Genomic DNA, 23,558 nt, shown 5'->3' on the forward strand with positions numbered 1-23,558 from the left:
GTTATCACTAACAGTTGTTCTCCGTGGTTGCGCCTCCAGGCAGGAAAGCGGTGGAAAATTAATCCATTTTCTATGTTTTTCCCATGGCGATCATGTGTTGCGCTGTTACAGCCCACAATACAGCAACGGTTTACCATGGTTGAAATCAAGTTAAGGTGAAATTAATCAAATTAAAACACGACTGAGAGAGGGAGTACAGTACTGCGGTAGTCATAGGCAGTAGAGGCGGCGGAGGCAGTCAACACGGACAGCCGCGGAAAGTAATAAGTCATAACGCCCAAGCCCTATTATTAATATATTCTTCTTACATGTTTTAAATACCTAACAGTTAATTACCTGTGACAAAGTGAGCACCGCAGACTCTGGCGTATTCCAGCTTAACACCGTCCAAATCGGACCTGGATATCCGTGTCAGCCATAGGTGACGGCGTTGTTCAGAGAGCTGTTTTGTTTTTTCACACTGATTCACTATTACGGCTGGTAGGCGATAGAAAGAGCGTTGTTCTCCACCTCCACGGGCCGTGCAACCAACCATTAAACACCTTTTCACCATTGTTCACTTCCAATACTGCATAAGGCGTCATACAACGCAGGTCAACGGTGCGAAACGACTGCCACCCAATATGGCGGACGCGCTGAGTAGTCACGTGAGCGTGACGTCAGCTGAAAACCCCCTATTAGTGAGTAGTGAACACAATGTTATGTTTGTTTAGCATGTTGGTGGTGTTAGCCAATGCGAATTGTTTATCAATTGTCACACGATTTAACTTCTTAAATTCAAAGTATGTGTTTAAGATAATGAGATAAATGCTGATATCTTTATTTTGTCTGAAATACTAGATGGTGGATACAATTGAATTTATTTCTGTAAGATGAAAAAATGTCTAGTTAACTACCAGGCTGGTAATTTAGTGGTCCTGATAATTTAAATACAGGCCAGGTGACCCTTTTTAGGGTTAAAGTTCGGTGAGCTTCTGGCAACTGGCTGGGGCAGGAGAACCTGAAATTAACTCCATACTGATCTGGTAGGAGGCTGATGGTCTGTAGCATTTCCCCTTCCATCTCATCATACAGACACAATCCATTATTCATCTCTTCTCCATTGGAACACAGTTTACGTTTGGACATTTTCACTACAAATAACTGGACAATCAAACCATGGCCTTTTTAAATGTGTGTCAGTCAGACATTGTGCTGACTGGTGGGGAAATGTAGGATTTTCGTGCACATTCATACGGAAGATCTACTGCAGTACTGTATATATTGTATTTATATGTTTTTTTGGATTCTATGTATGGTTGGTTTTGTGGTGTTTTTTACTTTTTTCCCTTCTATAAAAATACACAATGTTGAAAGTAGTTATTCCTTTGTATTGTCTTTTTATTAATTACTCTATTAATTTAATTAATTAATTATTAATTGCTCCAGTAGAATTTGGACTTCTGATATTATATGCCTGCTAGTCCTTAATACATAAACTAGTGGTACACTTACCTCTCACCTTCCTCTTACGCTTAAAAACAAATAAAATAACTTTAAAACCAATTTGGAAATCAACAGGAATCTGTTTTAGATAACAAAACAGAAGCCATAAATTCTCATTTCTTTGCATCAGTTAAAGGTATACTTTGCAACCGGGGTTGATTTTCCAGCGAGGCTCCCCCCAGAGGGCGAAAGTAAAAGTGCACTGTCGTAAAGATGCTCAGCTGTTCTGGGTTCTCAGTCAAGTCAGGCGCGGTTGTTTTGAGCTTAGCAGACAGGCGAACGCAACGAAAAGTGGAAAAAACGGCAGTACAAACAATGACTAACACAGTGAAGGTATGAACATCAAGCTTCCCGCAGCACTATCTTGGCGAGGCGGCCGCCGCGGCCGCGGCTCGCCAAGCCAGCCGCGGCCGCCTCGCCAGTTTTTTTATTATTATTATTATTATTATTATTATTATTATTATTATTATTATTTTTTTTTTTTTTTTTTTTTTTTTTTTTATGTTGGCAAGACGCCACCGCCTCGCCAAGCCGCAGCCTCGCCGCTGCGGTAGCGTCTCGCCAACATAAAAAAAAAATAATAATAATAAAACACATGGAGTTCTCGCCGTAAAGCGAGACTTCTGTGTGTGCGGGTCGTGAGCTCTTGCAATGGGGAACCGCGCGCGAGCTATTTTTAGAAACACAACGTCACGATGACGTCACATCACGTGGTACGCAGTGGGACAAACTCCGGAAACCCTCCGCTGGTTTGCTGTAAAAGAGACGTGCGTTAGCCTAGGTTTTACTCGGTAAACGACTGCTTTTTCCAAATCTAAGACCATGGTTTTAAACATTGTTGCTATGGAACGTGCAACAGCGACTCGAGGTACGCTGATCGGCCGCATATGAAGGATGTTTTCTTCAAGACTGCCAAGGAGAACTGTGTGCGCTCGGTACACCGGTCCGGTCGGCCTACATATGTAGCAAGCATTTTGTCAGAGGAAAGGGCACAACCGAAGAACATCCTGACCCAATTCCAGCGACATCAAGTCAAGGTAAGAGTATTTTGGTGGCCGACATGTTAATAAAGAAGCGCCTGCTACCATGACAGCATATAGGCTATCATGGTAGCAGGCGCTAACATGATAGCCTGCTACCAGGATAGCCTACTCAAAAACATTTCAAATGAGACAACCATTAAACATATACCCATTCCTGGACGGTGATTAGAAACAAAAAAAAAAATGGCCGACGCTGCCTTGATCGCCGCGCAGGAAAAAAAAAACAAATCTTACCGTTCATCAACTCGGCCAGTTTTCCAGTCTTTTTAAGCCCTCGACACTCAAGCCATCGTTTGAGCTGAAGGTTGGTGTGTTCTTCGACAGTGCGACCAGTAATCCGTGTGCCTGGGACATCGTCTTGGGAAAGTTTAACGGCTGTAAAGTCGGTCATATAGCTGGTTCTGTTGCGCTTGTAATAGCTGGGTTATCCGTGCGTTCTCTCCTGTATGCCCTACCTAAGCGGCAAAAGGGGCGTTGCTCTTGAGACGGTGACGTCACGTGCGCGGTACCCCATTGCAAGTACGGTATTTCCCCCACAGACCCCCAGGGCGGCCGAGAAAACCTTACTTTGACCTGAAATGACTTATTTATTCATCCAAAACGGTATGGAACACATTAATTAACTGAAAAATGTTGCATAGTATGCCTTTAAATGACGTGAAACAGTGTTTTGAAATGGCTGAAGTAGATTAAAGACTGGCTAAGCCATTCATAAAGTCCATTACAATAACCTAAATGGGTCGTAATAAAAGCATTAATTATAATCTCTGGATGGTGATGTGAAAGAAAAGGTTTAATTTTATCCAGTTGTTTTAGATGATGAAAAGGTTATAATCTGGACTAGATTACAGATTTAATCTGTGGATCAAGTTTAAAATCATTGTCCAGTCCCACATTCAGGTTTGTTGTCGTCTAAGGTAAAATAATGTGATAAAGAACCCAGATGAGCCAGAACTTTAAAAGCATTACAGGGCAATAACTTCATTTTTACTCTTTTTTTTCATTTTTACTTCATTAAAATGAAAACACCTGCTGTTGGGGTTGTATTATCCTGTATTATGTTCTTTATGCTGTTTTAAAATCTTTAAAATCAATAAAAGTGATTTCAATATTTTTTCTCGTCCTTTCTTTCTCTTCCACTTTTCAGTTTGTGTCCATTGAATGTGAAATAAGCCCAAAATAAGCCCTAATAAAGTTTTTATCAAACGTATCCCACAGAGCACTATAGTGAAAGCAGTAATGCTCCACTTGTGAAAGTAAACCTGTTGGCCTCTCCTTGGCATCAAGACAGCAATTCTTGGTGCTCCACAACCAGACAGGACACGTAAAAAACTGACAGAATCAAGGCTGCCAGACAACCGGCGCCACCGGGTCCTCTGACTACCACCAGCAACCAAAGCAGGTGGAGTGTCTTGCTCAAGGACACAACGACAGAGGATCGGTGTGGGGCTTCAAACTGCCAACCCACCAGTTACAGGAAAAACTCCTAGCTCAGATATTTTGTCTAATGAATCCAGAGAGTTTTGGCCTTTAGCTGCAACACAGGACCCAGAAACAAAGTAAAGCCTTCCTTACTGTTGATAGGAGCAGCAGTTAATGGAAAGCTGCTATCAGTCTCCTCCTTCACAAGGAGCTGCTCTCCTTCCTGACGGGCCCCGGGTTCCTCCTGTTCCTCCTTTATGTGGAGGGGCTCTGACTCCTGCTGCTCCCCCTCAGGACTCTGTTCTTCAGGAGCCTCTTCTTTAACATCTGCAGCCAACACTGAAACACATTACATGCTTTATCAACAACTAGATCTTTACAATGTTACAACCATGGGAAAGATTCAGTTTAGGGAAAAAGATTTGATCAGCAGTGTAGAGAAAACTGAACCTCAGGAACTGACAGTTTCATCCTAGAAATGATCACCGGTAACTTTAGTGTCATTCTGTTGTGGAAATTTAATGTAATTATTCTGTTAAAACATTTAATAACAGCTAAATTGCTTAGAATATGACAGTCAAATAAATACCAGTGATACAATATGACAGTTAAACATTGATTTATAGGTACATATTTGTTATTTGAATATATATTTGTAGCTGATTATTTGAAGAGTTATTGAGTAAAGACTTTTTTATTGTTTTGTTACATTTAATGACACAGTTTTATATTTGTAGCTACTTTTTGGCCCAGTATTTTTTTAAGTGAGTCATTGATTTTTTTTTGGGATTGATTCATTCATTCATTGATTCTAAATTTTGGCAGGATTGGTCCTCCATAGAAAAGGCCAGAAGAAAACATGCGACCCTCTTTCTAAACCAGATAAACCAAAAAACGTTTTTCGGATGAATTTTTTCAAGCACAAAGAAAAACTTGATGCTGAACGTTGCTACATGCTAAGCTAGCATTAGTTCCTCCTATGCTACATGCTAAGCTAGCATTAGCACCTCATGTGCTACATGCTAAGCTAGCATTAGCTTTCCTATGCTACATGCGAAGCTAGCATTAACACCTCCTAAGCCACATGCTAAGCTAGCATTAGCACCTCCTAAGCAGAGCTGCAGGCTTAGCCAGTTTTCTGGGGGAAAGCCTGCAACGAGTTGTGATGAAGAGGAGGAATCCATCAGCTGCTGAAAACGGCTCCTAAACTTTAGCTCCATCCACACAGTTAGCATGAAGAAGGAAATCTCCAAACCTGATGGGTGCAGCAGAACTCTGGGCTGGAAAACATCCCCCATCATTGGTGTCTCCTCTGCTGCGTCCTGCCGCTCTTTGAGCTCCTGCTTCCCTCCAGTTTCTCCGCTGTGCCTCCAGCTGCTGGACTTCTTTCCAGACTTCATCACCTGCAGCAGCTGCTGCTCTCTTCCAGCCTCACCAACACTCCCGCTTCTGGCCTCACAGCAACACAAGGACAAAGAACCCGGAAGTGATCAACGCGTTGGGACGATGTGCGTCACCATAGACATAAAATAGAGGAGACCTCGCATTGACTATCATGGCGCAGGAATTACGGCCGCCATCTTGGGGCGGTGTACCTGCTACCCTATCCTGCTGTTTCAAGCTGAACAGACTAATGATGCCTCAGCACTGTGAGTCTTATTTGTTTGAATCGACGGATTATTGACGTCAGGGGTCGAGGGATAACTTTTCACACTAAGGTGAACTGATATTGTTTATTTTTTTATTAGAATGGGATGTTTCCAATATTAGGTAGAGAGATACAGGTATACATGTGGATGCTATAAACAGTTTTTGTGACTTAGCCTCTTCTCCATATTATATATATATATATATATATATATATATATATATATATATATATATATATATATATATATATATATATAAATAAGATAGGCATTTTTTCCAGTTATTCCTTTGTTTTTGTCAACACCAGACACAATAAAACGCAAATTGTTTTTTTTATTTATTTAGTCTAATATGTATTAAGAGTTTTTAAATCATTATCTTGCATTGTTAGTACACATATATGCTGTTAAATGTTGAATATTTATTTTTGTTAATTTTATATACTATTTCACATCATACAACGTTTACTTTAAGCCTAAATAGAAAAGTCATGTTTTTTTATTTAACAAACATATTTTTGTATTAAAAAAGACTTTTACTTTAATGCCAGAACAGCACTGAAGAAACATATTGTAGGAGCCTGAATTAATACTTTGTGATTTTCTTGGTATGCATTATGGTTAAAGTTTTGTGTTTTGTTTTTCTTGCTATATATTTTTTTTAATTATTAGATATTATTGGTAATTCACAATAATTTGGGGAATTTGTATATTTAGTTATTGTGGACATTGTTATTATTTTCATTACTTTTTTGGGTTTAAGGAGGCATACGTGTCACTTTTTAAGGATGATGCATCATGGGAGTTTTGTGGTTTGTGTAGCTCACAGAGTGGAGCCAAATGGTTTGTTGACCTCTGTCGCCCTCATATTTTGTATGTTTGGCACCATTTTTTCTTCCACCTACTCACTAAAACGTTTTTAAATGCAATAACATCTCCGTGGATTTCTTGGACGAATCATCTGGACAACTTGTTGGAAGTCTTGAGGCCGCAGCCAGTCAGGCCGGCTTCACTTATTTTTGAACTCTACAATTAGTCAAAAAACCTGCTCCAAATGGATTTCTCAAATCGATAAGTGCCAGTGGATAATGAACTTTTGTAAATACGTGGAGATCTGATGAAGAAAACGCCAAAGGTGAAGCCTTTGTTTGCTGCTGAATGGGACCACGCCATGATGACACTTTTACGCACAAGTGGATTACTTTGATTAAAGTCGGATTTCAGGACCTTTTGGACTTTTTCTGTGGATAATTCGTTTCTTCCCAATTTTTGGATTATTATTGTGGATAAAAATGATTAAAATGTCGACACACTCAGAGTCAAGTCAAAGAAAGCGGAAATTAAAAATGACAGAAAAAGCCTTTAAGGCGGCCAAGGAGAAACATTTAAATGCGCGCAGATACAAGTTGTCCCAAGTATCAGGTATGATCAATCACCTTGATAAATTAATGGAAAAGGATGAAAATGTGGACATGATTAAAAACAAACTGCGGGTTGATTATCACCGTTTGCACCAAGAATTCTGTGAATCAAATGCAGTGCTTAAGGACTATACGGTGGAAGAGGATTACGTACACAACAAAAACCTCAAAAACTAACTGCTCAAACAAACAAACTGACCTCTTTTAAGGGCCCTATAACTATTGTTTGGAATTTTTGTTACTTTGGGAAATAAACCCAGTTTTGAAAATTATCACTGTGTCCTCATGCTTTACCGGCTCGGTCCCTCACACCAACCAATCCATGGACTCAAGTGACTGTAGATAGGATTTCAGCTGCCAGGTTGGAGGAGTTGTGGCAGCTGCAACTTAAACAGGATTTTCCTGATCAAACTGAGGAGATTGAGATGTCCAAAGATGACAAGCAGTTTATTTCTATGAGGTGTAAGTCTGTGGAGCTGAAGAATGGACATTACAAGGTTTGTCTCCCAGTGAAAAATGCAGAACTGCAAATGCCAAATAACAGATCAGTGGCAGAGCAACGTGTACTTAATTTAAAGAAAAGATTTTCCAAAGATGGCAGCTACTACAAGGAGTATGTGGCGTTCATGGACAGCATCTTGGAGAAAGGTTATGCAGTGGAATGCCAAAGATGCTTTTGAGATTCCGTCAGGAGACTGTTGAATGATGGCTGACGTGGAGGCCTTGTTTTATCAAGAGCAAGTGAGTGATGAAGACACAGACCTCCTTAGATTCCTCTGGTGGCCTGATGGTGATTACATTAAGGAGCTGGTGGATCATAAGATGCTGGTGCACATTTTCAGAGCGACGTCATCACCAAGTGTAGCAACTTTTGCCATGCAGAAATGTGCTTCTGATTTTGAACGAGGGTTTGGTTGAGACGCAGCTGTAACTGTATTTAAGAACTTTTATGTGGATGACTGCATTAAGTCTGTTAAGGATCAAGGTAGTGCGATTTCCCTTGCTGCTGCTTTGACAGAAATGCTGGCAAAAGGCGGCTTCCGGCTGACAAAGTGGTCCAGTAACTGTCGAACGTTGCTTAACACCATACCAGCAAATGAACGAGCAACTGGATTTCAAGATCTGGATTTGGATCATGATTCCTTACCAGTGGAGAGGGCCATGGGAATACAGTGGTGTGCGGAAACAGACCAAGTTTAAAATTAATGTCAAAGAGCGCCCACACACCAGAAGAAGACTACTTTCACTGGTTACTTCTATCTTTGATCCAATGGGTTTGCTCGCTCCCGTCATTTTACCAGTAAAGAACCTTCTTCAGGAGTTATGTCGTTTAACATACTCCTGGGATGAAGAGCTACCAGACGCCATCATTAAAGGTTGGAAGAAGTGGCTTTCTGGACTCAAGCTGCTGGAAGAATTTGGAGTGGACAGGTGCATTAAAACCAAGCATTTTGGTAGACCAGTCTTTGCACAACTTCACCATTTTGCTGATGCAAGCGAAGATGCTTATGGCACAGTAAGCTACCTGGTGCTAGATAATGACTCAGGTGAGGCACAATCCACTCTGCTGATGGCCAGAATCAGAGTCGCTCCTCTAAAAACACCCACTGATCCCAGGCTGCAGCTCACAGCGGCTACAGTGGCGGTTAAGATGGATAAGTTGTTGAGAAAAGAGCTGGAGTTAGAGTTAAAGGACTCTGTATTCTGGACTAACAGTACAGCTGTCATTAAATATTTGAACAGTGAAACAACAAGGTTCAAGACATTTGTGGCGAACCGTATTACAGCCATCCTGCAGCATTCACAACCATGTCAGTGGAGGTATGTGAATTCTAGCTCTAATCCTGCTGATTTTGTCTCCAGGGGACTGACAGCCAAAGCTTTGCTGCTGTGTGGAGACTGGCTGTCTGCACCAAGTTTCCTTCTTCTGACATCTGATCTGTGGCCCACAAATCCTGATATATCATGTACGCGAGAATAAAATCATGACGCGGCTTGGACATACAGTCAGTGATGAACTCAGGGTCATTGGGTCTTTCAGGTCTTAAATTATCATTAAATCATTTTATGGCAACCTAACTGTGAGTGCCCAGTCCCTGGTTTATGTCCAAGCAGCTTGCTACTCCAGGTATGATCTATAGCCATGTTGAACTTTTTGGTAGCTCTTCTTTGTAGCAACCCTCTGGTGCCAAGAACAATGAATGCCTGGTGTAGACTGCCCTAGAAAACCCCTGCAGCCCCCTCAGTTGGCTCTTAGCAAGCCCTCCAGCCTCTCTCCATGCAGGCCTCTACCAGATACAGGTACTAGGGCTTCTTACAATTGTGGGCTTCCCCCTTTGGGTCTTCCTGGGGGACTGTTAGCTTCAGAAGGACTACTTGCCTGGTGGATTCAGATGTTTGAAACAAGGCTGGCCTGAGTTACCTCCTTGCAGTAAGCTCTGGGAACTTCAGCTGCCTTGCAGGTTAATTTCAGCTTTCAGCCATGAGCTGTGGCTAGTAGCCCCCACTAGACCTTGTAAGCCACCTGAGGTTTCTCACCTGCCTTGACAAAGGGGATTTTGTGCCCTGATGTTTGCTGGATTCTAATGCAGATGGTGTCAGCTACTTCAGCGCCTAGTCAATGTGCCAAGTGTACCACCCCTCTCCCAGGATTTTATGGCAGCAATTTAGGACATTTTCTTGTGAGCCTTGTCCTGGGCACAATGGACCCATTAGTGTTTCTGCTAGCCCCCAGCAACTTGATCAGAAACTTCAGTCTTGCAGACTGACTTCCAAAAGTCGGACCAGGGGATTTTTTTGTGTACATGCATTACAGTTAATCCAGTGTCCCTCTTGGTTAATGGCCATGATCTTGTTCTACATGCAGTCATTTGTTTATATGTTTAAAATATGGTTCATCTAAATTGTTTACATAAATCGCTGCTGTATCTTTATCCTGAAAAATAGTGCAATCTACTGTGATTTTTAGAGTGATTTCTAGAGTGATCCTTTTCAAGCTGTATGCAAACGAAATTTCGTTCTGCACGCACTTTGTGCAAGGAAAATGACAATAAATCTATCTATCTATCTATCTATCTATCTATCTATCTATCTATCTATCTATGTTCATTCTTCACCTACACCCAGATCTCTGCCTTGACCATCTGGTGTATCTCTTTCCCCTGGGCTCTGTCATACTGTGGTCTTGTATATTTACCCAGCCTGTCCAACTGTCACTGAGCCAACAAAGATGCCATTCCTCAGCCTGGCTTCAGCCTGTTTGACTGCCTGCTGCACCTTCCACATCCTTCTGATAATGAAGCCTGCTGAAGAGACACTGTTTCTGGCTTATTCTCTGTAAAGCAGCACCTCCCAACTTTTTCCAAACTATAAACTCACTCACTCTAAAAGTCTATACTATAACCTTCCACCATAATCCTAATTTGTCTAAACTATTTAACTAATCAAGTAATTATTTAATGTTCTACATGCAGTGATTTGTTTATGTGTTTACAATATTAAATCACTTAGGTCATCCAAGTTCAATTATGTGTTTCTTGATGAAAAAAGGTTCTTACGAATAGCGGGTGATTCTATTTCAAGAGGAAGAGCTCAAACATCCGGATGTAAGATCCATAAATAATGGCAGAGTGGACATGCAGTAATTTTGGTACCTCCTCCGTCCGTCTTAGTGAAGGGCAAAGCTCTTGTTGAAGTAGTCTTCCGGATAACCTTCACATATCATTATGAGATATATGAATCATAAAGTAGAATTAAGTTACCTTCCTCAGTAGTGTGATCAGGACCTGTCAGAGAAATTTTGAGGAACTTTGTAATCCAGGGGGGAAGACAGCTACCACTTTCAGCGCATAAAGTAGTCCGGTGATTATTTGAAGTTTTTAAGCATATACTATCAGAAGAAATTTCAAGGCAGAGCCAGAATACTTTAGAGGAATTTGATGTTCTGTCTGGCCAGCAAACACCTTGGGAGTGTCTAGAACCACCTGGAGCGTGTTGTTGGGGATTGTGATACCTCGGTTTCTGTACTAAACGTGTTACATCTGGGACTCAAACCAAAATGAACAGAAGAAATGACTCGATGAATGAATAGTTTTAAAACATGAACATCGGAGACAGAGTTCAGTATGTCTTGGTGACCAGTAGTTGGAACAACTGATTCATTTATTGGTTGAATAAATCTAATTAAATGGAAAATTTAAGGGAACAATCACATTCTTCCAAAAAATCTAGTTTTGACAGTAAATGTGCATTTTTATTTAGCACATGGATTCTTAGAATATCATCACATTCAAAATAATGACTTCAAACAGTCATTCATTATGAAACTTTTGTTTTAAATTGTAATAGTGTTCTCAGTTTTTGACAGAAGCCATGTAATTCCAAGTCTTTGCTACTTTTATGTAATGGTTTTATCTCATTGTTGTTAGTCTTTCAGGCTGTTTGATCACAGAGGAAGGCTGTTCTTCTCTGGCATCGGTCCTGAGGTCCAACCCCTCCAATCTGAGAGAACTGGACCTGAGCTACAACCACCCAGGAGAGGCAGGACTGAAGATGCTCTCAGCCAGTGTGAAGGGTCCTCATTGCAGACTTGACACTCTAAGGTGAGGACTCATTATATGGTCAGAAATGCCTGGCAGCCGATGCCTACAATCTGGTCCTCAATTGCTGGTGTTCTGGATGCTTTCTGTTTGAATCAAAAAGTGGATTCAGCTTAGAACCATATTCTGACAGACTGAATTTACAGTAAAACAGATGGGTTCAAGCTGGAAAAAGCAGGACAGAAGGCCTGAGGAACAGATTTCAAAGAGGTTTCATTTGTCCTTTGCTACGTGGTGAAGTCATTGAGTCTTCTTTTCATGAAAGGATGCCTAAGTTGTTATATTAGCCAAATAGAAGTGGCACATGATTTTACAATGTATTGTGGCATGTGGTTGCCATTTTCCAGGGCATTGTTTTTGGTTTGTACCTGGAGCTTTTGTTTACGTTGCTGATTCTGATGCCATGCTGTGAGAGATAGAGACACAAAGTGCTTTAGGAATGGACTATAATAAAGAGAATAGCTTTGCTATTTTGAAAAATCTTTATAAATTATACCTCAATTATACCTAGCTTTTTGTATATTCATGTTATTCCTTGAAATAAGGTGGAGTATCTAAACCTACTTAGTATCTAACGTATATTTAACATATATGAACTTGTGTATATTTCATTTTATACAGTTTCTGTAATCTAGAAAAATTATACAAGTTATTTTATAGTACCAATTTTTGCCTGAAATTACATATCTGAAAAAATAATAATTACTACTAAAGTTATAAAGTGTAAATGTAAAAGTTAGTATTTGTGTGACACAAAGGCATCATAGAACATTTTTCAGATGGAACCATTATTGCAAATGTCACACTGTTGGATTTATAGGTGATTTAGGTGAGAAACAAAACCAAAATGTTTGAGGCCAGGCTAGATTTCTTTGAAAAAAAAAACTCTGCAAAGCATTATGAAAACCCATTTGAAATTATAGGAGAAGCCTCAGACTGTATAGATCCACATCTTTGCTATAACTGCAACAAATCTGGACTGAATCAGTTGAAGTATATTTTTTCTGTAAATGTTTTAGTGGGCAGTGCGCAAGGCAGACCTGTGATTTTGGCACAACTGTGCCAAATGTGTTTTACACTTCATTAAAAGGGATTCAGGTCAGATAAAAGTGCTTATTTCCATTGTAGGACTCCTGTATATGACAAAGTATTGGTTCATAAGATTTATCCCAGTTTAGTCTAAATGGACCATTGTGCAGAGCATATAATGAATAAAATGAAGAGAAAATTAGCTGAATTGTGTCCTTTTTTCCTATTATATTAAAACATACTTATCAATGAAAGAAAACCTAACAACATAAGAAAAACAAAGTTATCAATAAAACAAGATTGTGAAACACTTTTCAGTAAGTAGCTATCAATAAATGTGTAAATCAATATGCAATAAAAAGCTATCAGTAACAACCTTGTAAACAAAACTTTTACAGAAAAAATGGCTCAGTGTTTGGTTCACCTGGAGAGTGCCACGTGTCATCGCTGTCATCAGTAGGCCAAGGGGTAGGTTGGTTCACCTGCCTGGGGATTGACCTGGTTGAACTGTTCTTTTTTTCTTGGGGCAGAGGCAACCGTGCGCTTTACGGGGCTTGGAGCATTCCGTAGCTGATGGGCAGGTTGTTGATACCTTACATCTTCTGCTGCACTACTGTCACTGGGGAAGTAAAGACATATTTTGAAGATTAGATTTGACTGTGTTTATCTAAATGGAAGGCTAAAACTGACACTGATTTATTATAAATGTAGGAATAAAATGGTAATCCCATAAGGACATTTATTTTGTAACCATAATTGTATCCAAAATAGACCTCACCTTGAAGAAAAACAGGAGGCCTCAACTGAAGTTGTTGGATGTACGGTCTTTTCTGTGCCTGATGGTCCTGCTTTTTCTTTGCTGTAATAACATAGAGGTAGAATAGTTTACTGCAAAGTTTTCAAATAATGAGATGATACATTATTTTCTACTGTTCTCCAAAAACAGCAAAACAACTAAATATGTTTTGTAAAAAAGCAGTGTATTGGAAAAGTATAACCACCACATAAATTGATTTTAGATCATCCAACATACATTACAGGTATAAAACAGCAGTTTTATCTGTTGTAAAGTGTGAATGATATAAACACTTCATACAAGGCTTTTTAGACCATCCAACTTACAGTAAAAGTAATTGTGCTGCTGGAGTGGAAGGAGGAGTGAAGCTAATCACACCACGATAGATTATTACCTACAGCTCTGCAGAAACAGCAAAATACTGTTATGCCATTATGACATGACAAACTGCAACTCCCAGCATGCTACACAGTTGAACTGGCCGCCCCGGTGGAAACCATGGTGACCGATTTTAAAAGGCGAAGGCGGCCCATTCTCGTTCTTCTTTTCTGACAGTTTGCCTTGTTGAGAAGACCTTTAGCTGTCTCTCGCGTTGGGCCCCCCCATATGGCACGTGATACAATTCCCGGGTGGTCCGAACTTCACCGAATCACTGTTCCCCTTCACCCAATCAGGGAGGTCTTGACTTAACATTAACATTAAATAATTTTTGATCCAACTGGAAGCTCCGTTATCTTCCACGAGATCCGGTCATTTTTGTTTTGGCCAAACAAGTCGTCGGAGAAGCGCCCAGAGAACAAATCATTAAACCTTTTTTTACTCTATCAAGAATATGTTGAAGTGGTGTGTGATTGCATTGGTTAGCGTCAAATTGGAACTGATCAAACCCCTATAATAGGCTGCAATCTCAGGGTTAAGGTTTTATTGTGCAATTACACACTGTTTTAAAGTTATTTAAAGTTTAAAAAATAATTCTGTTAGGTATTGTCCGGTAATATAAGCCCAAACAGCTGATATTGGGACAATAGTTACAAAGGATGATTCGAGGACTGGCGTTCTTTTAACAGCAAACTCTGCACACATATCTAATAAAAGAGTGACAACTTCTCTTCAAGTTCAAGAATTTATTAACAGAAATAAATGAAAATCCAGAGAACATCACTATATAATGCTGTTTATCTGAATTTACACTATATTTCAATCAACAAATCCTCTCTACTCGGCTATTGAAACTTAACTAAAACTACTAAGCAAAATGAAGATAAAAAAGAAGCTAAGCAGCTATGTACACACAAAAGAAACAAAAGACAATAAAATTGTTGATCACCATCAGAATGATTCAGTGAATTCTTACCGTACACTCTCATGTAGATTATGAAGGAACAAAGACTTAAAAAGTGGGTCCTCTTCAGGACCTGGAGAATTACATCCCTGAGAATAAACGTTCCTTAAACGATAGTAATAATCTCTGGGTTCAACATTTTCCTGTTGAATAACTCTGAAAGCGTCAAGAGTTATTGAAGCCTGATCCATGTAGACAGAATATTCTTCTCTTAAAGCTTTGCAAAGAGCTGAATAACTGTCACAAATCTCTGGAGGAAGAGCTTTAATGAAAACATGAACGCTTCTAGCTGTTCTTCTCCAAATAAGCTTTAGTTTCTCATAAGATGAGGGAGATGGCAGGTCAAAAAGACAGCGTTTGACTTCCTGCAGATAATTATGAACGTTGGAATCATGATTAACCGGGTCAAAATGTTCTATGTCCAGAGCAAGGGACTGGAGTTGGCGAAAATGGAAACCGTGATTATGAGGTGGACCTTGACCACCTGGGAAGTCAAATTGGTTATGTTCATGACCTGATGGAGTTCTGTGAACCAGGGCCGGCGATTGCTATAGGCGAGCTAGGCAATTGCCTAGGGCGACAAATGTGTTGGGGGCGCCCTCTAGCGTCGCCCTTAGTCTTACTTCCCATTAATCATAGAATTAGAAAAAAAAGCGAATTAAACCGGTTTTGAAGCGTACATCAGTTTGACTTAACCTTACATATATATATATAGCAAAATATGAACAAATAAATATACCACCGATTTTTTTTAATTTTCTTTTTCACATTTAAGAGAAAATCGGAAAAGTTTCTGATCACTTTTCAAGCGCCCTCCAACCCGGAAGTCGTGACGTCAGGTCGTGAGCGTTGATCTCAACATGGCGGATTACTGCACTACATGCGATAGCCAAAACGAGAAATCTGAAAGCGAAATTTCGACTTCAACCGAGCGATTCCTACCAGGAGACCATTCTGATGTATCGGAGGAAGAATAATTGTGTCTGGAGCCTCACATGTTCGACCCAGACGTTTCAGATGAAGAGAAGGCAGCGGACGAACAGCAGCGAGTCGGACAAGGAGTGGAGATTGGACGTCGGGAGATTGGATGAATGGTAGGACACGTTTTTTCTTTTAACTACACAGTTCAAATATTTTTTCGTATGTTGACATAATTTTCTTTTAGGCACCATAGATATTTAATGACTAAAATGCCGGTGTTGTGCGAAATTCAGTTCCCCTGTGAAAATCTGCCCCCCCCCTTTGTCGGGAGCGCGCATTGCAGCCGTTTTCACGGCGCTTATAATTGATTTTTCGGTAAAACAACGCATATAATCATATCAAGGTTGTAACATTAGTTTAATCGGCAGCTGTCTACAAAATTATAAAATAAAAATAAATAAACGAGGTCTTCTTGCGCTGTTTTGTTTTATTTTAAACGGCAAGATAATCGGTCTTTTGTCACTTTTATTGAGCCGAAGTGACACGTGAAATTCTCCACTGCGAGATCAATAAAGTCTATCTTATCTTATCTTAAATAAAGAGATGAGGACAAAATGTATCACTAAAATGAATGAGCATTTATTCACAACTAAAAATGAATTTATGCCATGGCCTAGTTAGGCCCAATGATGAGGTGCTACTTATCATAAAGAATCACTTGACAACATTTTAAAAACAGTATCTGTACATTAATATTTAGCCTACCTACATACTAGCAAAACAAAAGTCAAAAATAATATATCAAAAATATACACTGAGTAATATTGAGGCCTAAATATTTCCTGAAATGTAAATCAATTTCCAACTTACCATAAATGCATTAATAGTGAATTTAGCAAATCAGTTATGGTGTGTAATTCATATACAAATATACAATTAATCAATCTTATTTTTTAGGTGTTCCTGTTCTCACTGCTAATAATGGATTCTGCGAGAGAGTGCATCTGTTGCCAGGAAATCGGCTTGGTTGTTGCTAAGATGGAAGAAGCCAGAGAGGACATGGATGGAGAAATCCCTGCCTGTATCACAGACCATCCTGGCATGGAAGCGGTGTGTCTAAATGCTTGGACATTGCAGGTTGCTTGGTCCCAATACAAGCAACAGCATAGGCTTATAGCCTATAGACAATTTGTGAGATGGTGTTGGGACTATTTAGGCAAAGATACCAGGGCTGTGATACCCTCGTGTGCACTCATCTGTATAAGGGCCCACTTCCCACCCCCAGGACATGAGGATGACTTTACCTTTAGAGCTCACCTGTTGGCAGTTAAAAAAAATACCCAAGCTGAAAGAATAAAATCTAAAACATGCATGTAAACAAAATTGTTGTGGTTATTATGTAATATAAGCAATTACTAATAAAATGATTTCATGGTCTTTTTGAAAATCGACTGAATGAGAGATTGATGGCATCATCTTTTATTGGTTTCACAAATGAACTTGTCAGTGATGGGGGCTCTTATGCTGCATCAACCTGCTTAGTTTTTATTTTCTCCAGCTCTGCTAGCAGCATCTAAACAAAAAGCAGCAGTGGGTAAACTTTCTCACAATTGTTTTTGATTGCTGGGGTGCATTTACACACAAGTGAATAAACAGATACAGGAAAGTAAAAGACAACACATGTAGACATAGATATATGAAAATAAAAAGACAAAGAGTGAAGCAACTAGTATAGCGGTGGTCATTCCTGACAAAGATTATTTCAAAAAGGACATCTAATTATCTCAGTATATATGCAGCAGAATTATGTGCTATATTATTAGCTTGAGAATGGGTGGAGGATACTAATATAAATAAAATATTTTGTAGTGATTATCTGCATTGAGTATTCAAAATGGATGTACAAATCATCAAAATCCAGTTTATTAGTTATACTTTACCTAAGTGTCCTTACAGATGGTTAAGAGTGTTTTTGCACAGTCCTAACTTTGAGTGTGTAATAAATTATTTAAAATAATAAAAAAGAAAAGGTTCTGAAACCTATTCTGGTATTTGTTGTCTATGCATCACTCCATGCTAAGTTAGTTTTTTCTGAATGCTTAAACACAACCCTTGATTCTTATAGCACAATTTCTAAAACTATTAATACTTATAGCAAATCCACGCACTGAGTTCACAAAACTAAAAGAACAAACACTGCTTTGCACTCAAAATGCAATTTTGTAACACACACTTTGCACAACTGTAGGCACAATTCACCGCACAGCATTCTTTGTGGAACTGTAAACAGATGCTGAAAACAGTACTGGTATTTCGCACGGCAAAAGTGAGGGGGGGGGGGGGGGCGCAAAACTCAATCTCGCCTAGGGCAACCAAAGGGCTAGAACCGGCCCTGGGCTCCAGGAACATGTGATAGATAATATCTACATTGAAAGTTAACATGAACTGCTGCTGAAGATGACCACTCTGATCTACCCTGATGTTCTCTGGAGGACTGAAACGCCTCAGTCAGTGACATCAGTCTGTGGGTCTGGGTCTGTAGGGGCAATCAAAAAAGTTTCATCTCCTCTCTCCTTTTCTGTCTCTAGACGTTTTCTTGCTCATGGTTTTTGACATGCTTATATAAATTTGTTGTGTTTCCACTAAATTTAACCGGCTTTTTACAAAACATACAGCTTGATTTCATTTACGGTATTAAAATAGAGCCAAACAACGCTTCTTTCCCTCTTCCGTGAAATTGCCATGACAATTTCACGGAATGCAGTTTCAGTACCATCACCATTACATAAATATCACAAACATTTCAGGGGGGAGACGGTTCACTGAGGCCGTGCTGCCAAGGACAAATTCTGTCCACAAGGCGCTGCCTTTATCTGTTGAAGGAAGATTACAACAACATGGAGGAAAAGGGAGGGAAAAAAGGCAGCTGTTTGAACATTTAGGCTCACACTAGTAAAGAGTCAAACAACGGACAAAAAAACCCTCATAGCACAAAAAAGCACAAATAACACAAGACAACATATATGCAGAAGGTAAACATTGAGACCCGTGTAAATTCATCGGTTTATATGAGTATCAGTTATGTGTGTGTGTTTGGGTGAAAGTGTTTATATTTCTGTGAACACTCTCCAGAGGCCATTGTCCTTGATGTTATCAGCCGGCCAACAGTTCAGCAAAGACATCCACAGGTGTTAGCGGGGAGGGAGGTAGCCGGGAACTTTTCTGAGCACTCTCTGCCATAACAATCCGGGAGACAGGGAGGGCATAATCCAAATGTGTTTTTTGTTGTGTGGGCAAGCTGCACTGCCTTTCCTGTCAGCTTTAAGTAATTTTGCTGGCTTCACACAGTAAATCCAATTATCCGAATTGTTGGGCTTGTCCACGCTTCACTTGCAGATTTTATCCCTTCACCCCCTTGAGTTCAACCACCAAAGCCAGTCTGCGTTCCAGCACAGCCAGCTTTTGGCTTCCAGGTCTGTCCGTTCACAGGTCTGTCCGTTCACAGCCATAGTGAGCGCGTCATATGCAGCAGACAGCCTGGTCAAGGCCAAATGACTACCGACATCTGCTGTGTTTGCTGATACTTCAAAAATCCACAAAACCCAATAAGTAGAGATCCAAGTATCCTTTATCCAAATGTGAAAGTTTCAAACGTCCAGGAATGACAAAGTCGAAAAGACACACTGTTTTCCATCCAGGAATTTAGGGTGTATCTCACAAAATGAGTCAAAACAGGACCGGACCTCTTTCGTTGCCTACCCGTCGAAAAAAAATAAAAATAAAAACTGATCAATAATATTGAGAGACCAGCTTACCAGATCCAACTGACCCGTTTGTCCCCCCCTGTAGGCGGGCGTGTATATAAACATGTATATGCGGTGACATGCAGTCAAGTGAGGCCAGGCTGAGAAACTTAGTCCATGCAGCGCTCTTTTTTGTGCAGAAAGAGTGCCGGATGGACTTCATTTATAAGTAGAGGTAAGACAGCAATAATTACTCATGTTTTGTTTTTGTGTTAACAATCAAATGACAAATAATTTTGTATTTATTTTTTTAATCAAAGAATCAATGTTTTTCCATGTCTCTTGGTGAATCGATTTGGCTCTTATTTTTGCTCTTTGACAATATATTATGGGAAGAACTGGTCATTTGTATAGCTGTTATGATATTCACACCTGAGTTCACATAAAACTAAGAACAACATGTGTTATTATGTTATAACTTGTTTTAACTTGCGGTGGAAACTTATGACAATGTGTTGTGGTAAAGACTGGTCACACCTGGGTTCACAGGAAACTAGGAGCAACATGTCTCATTTCACACACTGATTCGCGCTCTGTATCCCTTTTTTTGTTCATATTCCCAGACTGATTTCACTATGTTATTTTGTTTCTCACATCGAGTGTGTTCATGTTATTTTGTATCACACACTGCTTAGATGCTGGGAACGGTTTCTGTTTCGGAAAAATGTTTACAAAACGGGACGAATGGGTCGACGAGGACTGGCCGCCCTTACCTCTCATCTGATCCTTTGTTTGAAAGTATTTAAAGAGGAGACTGCCCTCAATCCGGTAGAGTCTGCCGTGGATTTCGTACGGATGTCTGGCCACGTGAATGCGGCTTTACCTGGACTGAACGGCTCTCCGGTCCTGTTCCGATGGTAAGAGCGATTTTAGAATCTGTTGAGCATCACGTCTGTTTGAATGCTTGCTACTTTACTATATTCTGTGGGGAATAAAAGGGACATTTATGCTAGCAGAATTAGTGTTTAAGAAGAGCTTGCTGTTTTTGCTGTATTCTGTGGGGAATAATAAAAGGGCACAATTATTCTAGCAGAAGCAGTGTTTGAGTTATTTTGTCTGTCACCAATCTCTCCCGATCCTGAAATAAACCTTTCATAAAACAATCAGACTCATCCTGTTTAATTTTTATTTGCTTGTAGTTTTTGCAACTCCAGTGACATAAAGTAGCTACATGCATGGTAGTTATGCAGATGATTTGAAAGGAGATGTTTTGAACAGAATTACTAAAAGGAAGGGAACCTACTAACATAAATGCTTTTCTGAGCTATTGCTTTCCACAAGCTGGATGGAGATCGTGAAATGCCACCTCTCTTCCAACAGAAGACTGAGAAGTGAGCTTTAGAAGGCGTATGGTAAAAAGTCAATCAAATTTGGACATGCAGGGATAAGCGGATATGACTAAATTATGCTACGTTTTAACCAACTTACACAAGGTAATATTGAGATCTTCCAGCGGAGAAAGGTGGTGGCTTTATAATTATTGTTGGTACACCTTTCTGCTGACCGGTATTAACACTTCTATCCTGCTTTCTGCTCTTTTCATTGCAAAGAAACCTGGTCACTATAATTGGAATGTGCTAACAGAGAGATTTTAGTCTCTTCTCATTCTCAGATGCAAGTGAGTACCAAACTGTGCAGTAATGACACGAGGGGCTGATTCTGGGGACAAAGAGAAAGGTTGAGGTCATTGACTTCTGCCTAATCCAGCTAATCCAGTTTTGATTAAAAAAAAATTGGAAGAGGAAAATTTAGTTTTTTGTTTTGTTTCTTACTTTATTTCTTTTTATGTGTTTTTTTTTCAGAGGGAACACTGTGGTTAAAACTTTTGTTTGTGACTGGTTTATTATATTTTCTTTTCAACTGATGGAGCTTCTTTGGCAAAAAATGTTGGAGGAGTGGGTTTCTGCTTTCAGAGATGAAGGCGGGATCATGGGGGTTCATGCACATTGCTCTGGCTGTAGGGACGGTGTGAGGCTGACCAGAATTCAGACTTGGGAGCAGGAAAGGACTCTGAAAATGAACAACAACTGGCAGGAGCTAAAACAGAAGCGTTGGGGTACCATCAACGGAATAGTCGGTAACAGAAACAAAGATGAGTTTGGCTAACACACCTTCTGCATTTTACTTCAGATTTTCTTGTACACAATTTAAAACAAACTCACATTAGAAAACACATTGATGAATGTGTAAAGGCGAAAAACTTTAAAGAAGCAACTTTAAGATTTAACAAGCTTTGTAAACCACAACATGCATGACAAAATAGGGAAGACCATTAAGAAAATTATTTCGCATCAAAATGATCATTTACGTAATGAAATCATAGAGCAACTTAATAAATTAGGCGGGCTACACATCAACAGTTTAATAGGATAAATGAATGAATTTTTCATTATCTAAGTAGAGTAACCTGAAGCTTTATACTATACTGCTGATGCCAAGGAGAAATTGAGAAAAGCGCATTTACTGGACGTTTTGAAGTAAGCAAAGGTGCAAATAAGACGCAAATAATTAGGATGCAGCTGAGATCTGCCACTCTGGAAGACATAAAAAAAGCGCAAAGAAAAGGTTACAGGCTAAAATGGATAAAACTGCAAAATTAACATAATGATTTTTGTACTAACATGGGTAAATTGGGGATTAAAACACCAGTGAACAATTGTTTTGGAATTACACGCAGTTACCTACAAGATTTATGGAGATTTAATATTCCTCAGCTCACGCAAATAATCCAATAGTTCTCTTTTAACCAGGTGTTAAAACATCCTAATGAAGGAATAGACATATTAATGAGTTTAGCTAACTATTGGTTGAGATGGCTTTTAGGCCAGGATAATATAAAGACTTTCCTCTTAATATACATAAGGTAATATCCTGGGCTTAAAACGACAGACATTTCACACACAGGGGGTGTGGAGACGCCCAGGACAAGCTGCTGTGGTTTGTATAGAATGATATCTATGCCTTCTGGTTGAGCGTGCAGGAACCAACCCTAGGGCGCAGTGAGACAACACGCGCAAGCTCAAAACTGGTCTGGGGCACGCTCAACTCTGAAAAACTCTTCTCAACCCACTGTCCTCGCCTCTCGCTTCCATCTCTGCTCGCGTGCTCGACCTGCTGCTTCCATGCTCAGCATCAGCTGTGCACTTGCTCGGCTGTTTTTGCGCTCGGGACCAGCCAATCACAGACAGGTTTCTTTCCATCCAATCAGAGTATGGCTTGCAAATACTGAATTCAGATGGATTAACTCAAAATGCTGCAGCCTTTGGCAGAAATTACTAAATATAACGGTGAGATTGAAGAAAAAAAAGAAAAACAAATAGAAAGTTTAATATTTTAGCCTAAACTATTTAGTCTAAAATATTTAGACTAAAATATTTGACTTACTAAGAGTTACTAAGTAAGGTGTGAAAATGTTTGTGTCTCTTTTCAGCTTCTGGGAGGTGATGCAAAAGTTTCTTCTAGTCATAATCATCATCATTGTCATCATTATTTAAAGAGCACTTTAACACAAGGTAAAACAAAGTGCCAAACATCAGAAAACATCAGATAAGAGATATCTAATAAAATGACTTGGCTAAACTCTCAACAAATTAAAAAAATAATAATAATAATAATAACTAGATATAAAGCACAATATAACCAGCTGACACAGCAGAAATACAAGTACCAAGAAAAGTTGAGAAAGATAAAATCTCAGTAAGGCTGAAGGCCAATGAGTTTAAAACTGGACAGCAGAGGAGCCTGTCAAATGTACAAAGGTAAGTCGTTCTATAACTTACCTGTTGTGCCAGTTCAGACGTGACAGAAAGCGGTAACGGACTACGTTACCCACGATGCAATGTGGTCAAAATGGCCACCAACTCATGTGGTCAAAATGGCCACCAACTCCCATCACGCAACACGGCAAAATGGCCACCGATCAAGGAAACAGCATCAATTCGGGACGTAACGGACTGCGTTACCCATGATGCAATGTGGTCAAAATGGCCACCAACTCCCATCACGCAACACGGCAAAATGGCCGCCGATCAAGATAAGGTTGCTATGAT

General features: G+C 39.7%; 1 long non-coding RNA gene across 2 annotated transcripts; it reads right to left on the reverse strand.

Moving 5' to 3' along the window:
- Positions 1–5,367: 5,367 nt before the first annotated feature.
- On the reverse strand, positions 5,368–13,508 carry LOC118561621. 2 transcript variants are annotated; one of them, XR_004930173.1, is made up of 3 exons: positions 13,426–13,508; positions 13,072–13,266; positions 5,368–5,399 (listed from the first exon to the last, which is right to left on the reverse strand). It is a non-coding gene; the product is annotated as an uncharacterized LOC118561621 (long non-coding RNA). The 2 variants fall into 2 exon arrangements; XR_004930174.1 differs by lacking the exon at positions 5,368–5,399 and adding an exon at positions 10,656–11,704.
- Between the last annotated feature and the right edge of the window lie 10,050 nt (positions 13,509–23,558).

This window comes from Fundulus heteroclitus, unplaced genomic scaffold (genome assembly GCF_011125445.2).
Source record: "Fundulus heteroclitus isolate FHET01 unplaced genomic scaffold, MU-UCD_Fhet_4.1 scaffold_68, whole genome shotgun sequence".
Taxonomy (NCBI): Eukaryota; Metazoa; Chordata; class Actinopteri; order Cyprinodontiformes; family Fundulidae; genus Fundulus; species Fundulus heteroclitus.